The sequence below is a fragment of the Salvia splendens genome, chromosome 3 (assembly GCF_004379255.2).
Source record: "Salvia splendens isolate huo1 chromosome 3, SspV2, whole genome shotgun sequence".
NCBI classification, from domain to species: Eukaryota; Viridiplantae; Streptophyta; class Magnoliopsida; order Lamiales; family Lamiaceae; genus Salvia; species Salvia splendens.
In genome coordinates this window covers 28,998,575-29,005,437 of record NC_056034.1, presented here as the reverse complement: position 1 = coordinate 29,005,437, position 6,863 = coordinate 28,998,575, and the positions used below count along the sequence as shown (strand labels likewise).

At 45.4% G+C, this 6,863-nt stretch overlaps 1 long non-coding RNA gene across 1 annotated transcript; it reads right to left on the bottom strand.

Moving 5' to 3' along the window:
• Positions 1-210: 210 nt before the first annotated feature.
• LOC121795631 lies at positions 211-599 on the bottom strand. Its single transcript, XR_006049593.1, has 2 exons — positions 500-599; positions 211-385 (listed from the first exon to the last, which is right to left on the bottom strand). It is a non-coding gene; the product is annotated as an uncharacterized LOC121795631 (long non-coding RNA).
• Positions 600-6,863: the final 6,264 nt, after the last annotated feature.

The window sequence follows — 6,863 nt, the reverse complement described above, 5'->3', positions numbered from 1 at the left end:
TTCAAAAACCGGAACCGCCAAAACCGCCGGAAAACCGGCGGTTCCGAACCGGAACCGGAACCGCCCGGTTTTCGAACCGGAACCAGAACCGTGAAATAGCCTCACGGTCCGGTTCCGCTTCCGCTTCCGCCAAAACCGGAACCGGCGGTTCCGAAGGTTCCGCCGGTTTTCGAACCGTGGGCAAGTCTAAGTCCACATTTACTCCAAAAAAAAAAGAAAAGATTCTTCCACATTGTCAAATTATGTTCGAGCTTCAAAGAAAGATACAAGGACTGCAGCCACATTGGGTACAGGAAAAGAAAAGTTGCTGCTTGTGGTGGAAGAAAGGGGGCGACGACGACGCCGAGGTGCTCCGGATGAATACAGTTTCACGATCTATCTAAATCTGAAAATGTTCAAGTCTAAATAGTAAGCAATAAATCTAAAGAGCATGAAATAGAAAGATAAAGGTTGAAAGAGAGGTGAGACACCAAGAGAGGAGAGAGAGCAAGAGAGATACCGGGAGAGAGAGAGAGAGGGACGGCGACGGCGACGGCGCCGGAAAGAGGCAGCGGCGGTGACTCTTCCTTCTAGAGAGAAGGAGGAGCTTCTATCTCTAAAATGAGGCTAGAGTTTGATGTGAGGATGAAGAAGACTCTATTTAGTTATAGTTGGGCCAATTTGAGGATTTGTTATTTATTTACTTTTGGGCTGCAGAAATGAAAATAGAAGGGAGCCCAACTAAGATTTAATTAATTTGGGGATGCTAGTCCAGTTTCGAAATCAATTGAATTGAGTTGGTTTTAATAATTAAATGCTCTAAATAATTCCTTTGGGCTAGTTTTAATTTAAATCGTTGAGCTCGGTTAAATTATTTCCTTTAGAATTAAAAGTTCAGATTTAATTAAATAATTAATTCTCGGTTAATAAGCTATCTATGAAATTTAAATTATTGCTTTTGTGTAAGAAAGCAAATCTTCGGATTATGTTATGAACATAAGAGGTGAACTCAGAAATGATTAAGGGAGAAGAACACCAACGAGACTAGAATAATTCCTTGTTGAATCAATTCTTTGGATAATTAATTCCTTTGATTTAACTAGTCAAGATTGAACCCCCTGAGTCAAGAAAAGAAAAGATAATGAGAAAATGGAATGCATATCATCAAGTTTGTTATTTATGCGAATGATGTTGTCTTTCCATAAATTATTTGTTTTATGTGTATCATGCTTATCTGTTTGGTTGGAACTTAAGAATCGAATTTGAGTCCGTGTGAGGGTGGTGTCCCTACTCGGATTAGTGTACACATGTGACCGTGGAAGGTGGCCACCTTCCATGGCACAAAGATGATATAGTAGAGGCCGTTGGGAGGTGGCCACCTCCTCGGCTGGAGAAAGATGTAGGTGACCGTGGAAGAGCACCGTCTCCACGACACTTGGTGTTCAGATATGGCAGAAGTACAAAAGAACTTAGACTGATCAGTCAAACTTTAGCTCACAAAGAATTTAGTAAGCTCGGGCATTTTAAGAGAAAAAGCTCGAGTATTACTGTGATGACATGAAAATATTTTCAACATATATGTGTATATTTCGGCAATGTGATCACTGAGTATCTTTGTACTCAGTCCTGCATATATTTCTAAATGTGCAGATTGAGCAGTTATGGTGGAGAATGCTGAGCAGAGTTATGATTTTCTTTTTATTTTAAGTAGAGGCTCTCGGAGGTGCATGTCTCCATACATGTAACCGCATTAAATTCCGCTGCGTACTAATGTGTTGGACTGCGTCGCCTGTTCTTGTATACTCTGATAAATCTCTATTGATAAGGTTTTTCGCTTCATGGTGATCAAGAGTTAATTTGAAGTTGTTTCTCTTTATTTCTAAGTGAATATTCGGTCATTGTTTTATCCCCTTTCTGTTCCCCTCTTCTTATTTCCCACCCCTAGTCACGGTTTTCCGGCTTTGCTATCCTTAGCAAAGTGCGGTCGTGGCACTATTTGTAATGACTTTCAATTGAAAATATTCTAACTAATAGTATAATATAATGGTAATTTGAGTAAATTCATTAATTAGTTCTAAACAATATGTTTATGATGTGTTATGTTGAATCATATATTTTGAATATTCCGAGCACATAAAATGGGCTCGCTTAGATCAATAAAAATAAATTTAAATGTATTGCAAATATTTCACATGACAAAATTGTTTAAGTACTGTATGAGTTTTTTTTTTTTTTGGAATCCCGAGCACAATCTCAGTGCTCGCAATATATCAACCATATATATAGTGCTCGGTTAAATCGATAAAAATAAAATGCAATTGCAGATATTTCCCATGACCAAATTGTTGAAGTATTGCATGAATATTTTTTTAAACCCCGAGCACGATTTTAACCCCCGAGCACAGTTATAGTGCTCTGTTAATTTAGTGACAAATGAAAATTTATTGCAGATATTTCGCCATTTATAGTGACAATAATAATTGCACCAGTATTTTTTGTATGCCGAACACAGTTTTGGTGGCATCTATTGGTGAAAAAAACTTCACAAGACCAAGCACTTTCGGTGCGCCATAGTTCCCTAGCCAAATTCCCAAGCCGAGCCAGTTTACCGTGCTCGTATTGCTTGCAAGTTAACGTAGTAGTTTTTTATATTGCAATACCGAGCACAATTGTATGTGCTCGGTAAATAAATTTTTTTGTAGTGGTTTACTGATGGGGTACGAACTAAACCCTAATGGCAAGCCCAATAACAGTGACGGCCCATCAGCCCAGAGCCCAAGAAAGAGTATCTGTTCGGCACCAAAGAGTTCGGCACGACCAAAGAGTTCGGACTCAGCCTACAGCTCGGTAAAAGCCGACCAGTCAAGCTCTCCTCTCAGATCGGCAAGAGCTGATCGGTAAAGTCCAGCAGTTCGGTCTCAGCATTCGACCGAACTAGGAGTTAGTGGACTCATGAAAGGCCTCCACGACCTCCGCTATACCCACGATCTATTTAGTGGTACGAAGCAGTTATTGAGCAGTTATTGCTCACCCACGATCTTGTTAGTGGGGCTGCAAACCACGACCTTAGTTCAATGTATAAATAGAACTTAGATCAGATAGAAAAGGGTTAAGCTCTCTAGAGATAAAATCATATAGCAAGTCTGTGTTGTAAGCTGTAATCCCAGATCAAGCAATACAATCTTGCCCTCCCTTCTTCCCGTGGACGTAGATTTACTTCAGTAAATCGAACCACGTAAATTCTGTGTGTTGTAGTTTTCATTCTCTACCAGCATTTACTAACATCAGAAATTCGCGGATCCATCACTGGCGCCGTCTGTGGGAATCAGAGAACAAAATTTGTGATAAAGCGAATTTTTGATCCATTTTTTCCACCCAAAAAATGCATACCAGATCGCAGAGTACCCGTATTCCTGCCCGTGAGAACCAGGAGGAAGCCAATCCATCCCACAGGTCTGGAAAACAGCCTAGGGATAAATCCACCACCAGTTCTCATGGCGAAGGAACAAGCCGCTCCAAAAATCGTCCCACTGAGTCTTCCCAGCAGCCCGATTTGAATGAGGCTGTCAAGCAGTTTTTGGAGGCGAAGCAGGAGGAATTCTTAACCTTCCTGCGAAAAAGCCAAAAGCAGCCGGAGACGAAAACGGCGGATTCTCCTTCTCCCTCCGCACAAGAAAGTCACTACCGCAGTAGTGTCGCATCTCCCAGGAGAAAGAATCCCCGTCCCCCACATATTCCAGTTCCTCCTCGGTACCGGAATCACAGGAGAACTCAATCTCCTCCATACCGACGAGATATCGGATTCGCCGTGTACGGAGCACTGAAGACTCCGTTCTCGGACGACATCACCCGAACTCCCCTACCACAGAACTACCGAACTCCGTCGATGACTTACGACGGGCTCGTGGACCCTCACGATTTCTTGGGGCGCTATCAATATAACATGGCGAACCAGGGTCTCAACGAGGTCCACATGTGCAAGCTGTTTCCCGAGCTGCTCATCGGGAACGCGAGAAGGTGGTTCGATAGCCTCCCCCAGGGCAGCATCAGATCTTACCGAGATCTAATGGATGCCTTCCACAGGAGGTTCTTTCAGAAAGCGGAAGCCCGAATCACTTCGGCTCAGCTGCTTTCCATTCGTCAAGGTCGCGACGAAAAAATCAGCGACTTTATGACAAGATTCCACAAGGAATGCCTGCAAGTAGACGATCTCAACGATCTGCTTGTCATCTCGGCATTCCAAAATGGAATCCTGCCCGGAGCTCTCTACAGGAAGCTCGTTGAGTGCGGTCCGCAGACAGCTCAGGAAATGTGGGACATTGCGGACCAGTACTCCCGGGCCGATGAGGCAGACCGTCGCAAACGGTCGTTAGACAGCTCATCGACCCGAGGAGACAGAAGGAAGCCCGATCATAGCGATCAGGGGCATCCTCGCCGGACTCCATTTGAAAGAATTCAAAGGGCTCCGGTGCAAGACAGATTGGGACCTCGTCTCAATCCCGAGAAGCCGCCCGCTCAGTTCGTACCGCTGAACAAGCCGAGAGCGGAAATTTTCGAACTGCACTCTGACCTATTCGAAAAGCCAAAGCGGATGACGAAATCAGCCGCGCGCCGACCACAGGATAGCTACTGCTCCTACCATCAAGACCACGGTCACGATACTGAGGAGTGCAGAAACTTGGCTGCCGGTATCGATGTTCTTGTGAATGCAGGGACATTGAAAAAATACCGAAGCAAGCAGCCAAAGAAGAATAAAAAGCAGAGTGGTGCGAACTGCGCTCCTCAGGATCCGAAAAGGCAGCCGGATCCCGAAGACGATGACGAGCCGCAATATGATGGAGTAATCCAGACTATTGACGCGCTCCCTGCCGGGAAGACCAAGTCGTCCCTAAAGTCAGAACGCAGAGGCTCCAATCGAGAGGAGCCAACGCATAAAAGGCTGAAGCAGGACGAAGTGATTACGTTCTCGGCTGCTGATCCCGTCCCGGCCATCTCTCCTCACCAAGACGCCATTGTCATCCAAGCCGGAGTGGCAAACAAACTGATCCACAGGGTGTTTGTGGATACAGGAGCGTCGGTTAGCATTCTTTTTAAAGAGTGCTTCGACAAACTAGAAGTGGACCCAGCTCGGCTCAGTCCGGCTCCGCTTCCCCTGAAGAGCTTCACCCAGGAGGACACCCGCCCTGAAGGTATTATCAGCCTTCCGATCACGGTGGGGAAAGCGCCTACTAGCTCCAGTACGATGATTGAGTTTTTCGTGGTGAAAGCTCGGTCCCCGTACAACGTCATCCTGGGAAGAGACTGGCTCAACACAGTTCGGGCCGTTTGCTCCACCTATCACCTCACCATCAAGATCCCTACTAAAGGAGGGATAGCGGTCATCCGAGGTGACCAAAAGAGAGCAAAGGAATGTCTGCAAATTGCGCTTAGAAGTGCCGAGCAGTCAGATCGGCACCACCAAGCATAGCAATCACAGCAGCCGGAGTCAGAGGCGATGACCGAAGTCATACCGGAGCCGAACTCGATGACAGTTCAGCTGTACGAAGACGATCCATCCAGAACGGTTAAGATCGGCTTCGCGGGAACGCCCCTACTTCGGGAAAAAACCATCCAGCTCCTCAAGGAGTATAAGGACGTCTTTGCATGGTCTCCGATGGACATGACCGGAGTGCCCCCCGAGGTAATCACTCATCGGTTAAATATTGATCCTTCAGTCCGGCCGATAAAACAGAAGCAAAGACTCTTTGCGGCAGAACGAAGTCAAGTCATCCATGACGAAGTCCGTCAATTATTGAAGGCGGATGTGTTATTCGAAGTGAAGTATCCTTCGTGGGTGGCCAATCCTGTCATGATCAAGAAAAAGGAAGGAGGATGGCGGATGTGCATAGATTTCACCGATCTAAATAAGCACTGTCCCAAAGATTGCTATCCCCTTCCGAACATAGATAAAAAAGTAGAAGCTTTGATAGGCTTTGAAATTTTTTGTTTTCTTGATCTGTACAAAGGATACCATCAAGTTTTAATGGATGAGATTGACGCTTCAAAAACGGCCTTCATTACTGATTTCGGCATTTTCGCTTATAAAAAGATGCCATTCGGTTTAAAGAATGCCGGAGCCACTTATCAAAGGATGGTAGACAAGCTTTTTCGGCACCTGATTGGAAAGGAGGTCGAAGTGTATGTTGACGATATAGTCGTCAAAAGCAAAAGCACTTCGGAGTACGAGCACAACCTCAAGTCCACTCTCGACGTGCTCAAGAAAGCCAACCTCAAACTTAATCCCCAAAAGTGTACCTTTTTGGTAGATTCGGGAAAGTTTCTGGGTTGTTGGGTTTCAAAGGACGGACTCAAGGCAAACCCCTCAAAAGTTCAAATCGTTCAGAACATGGCAATGCGGAAGTCCATACATGACGTGCAAAGGCTAACCGGATGTCTAGCCGCCCTGAATCGATTCCTTTCCCAAGCAGCCGAAAAGCAACTGCCGTTCTTCAAGGTGTTGAAAAAGGCACCAAAGTTCGAGTGGGGAGCCGAGCAGAAAAAGGCCTTTGACGAGCTCAAAAGTTATTTAGCCGAGCTTCCTATTCTCTCTGCTCCAACCGAAGCCGAAGTAATATTCTTATACTTAGCGGCATCGGATCAAACCATCAGCGCGGTGCTTGTACGAGAAGAAGGCCTAAAGCAGCTTCCCATCTATTTTACAAGCCGAGCATTAAGAGGTCCAGAAACCAGGTATCAACCTCTGGAAAAGATTGCTCTGGCATTAGTAAATGCAGCAAGGAGACTGCGGCCATACTTCTATGCTCACAAGGTATGCGTCTTAACTGATCTGCCACTTCGGCAAGTGTTGACCAAACCAGAAGCATCAGGCAGAATCGCCAAGTGGG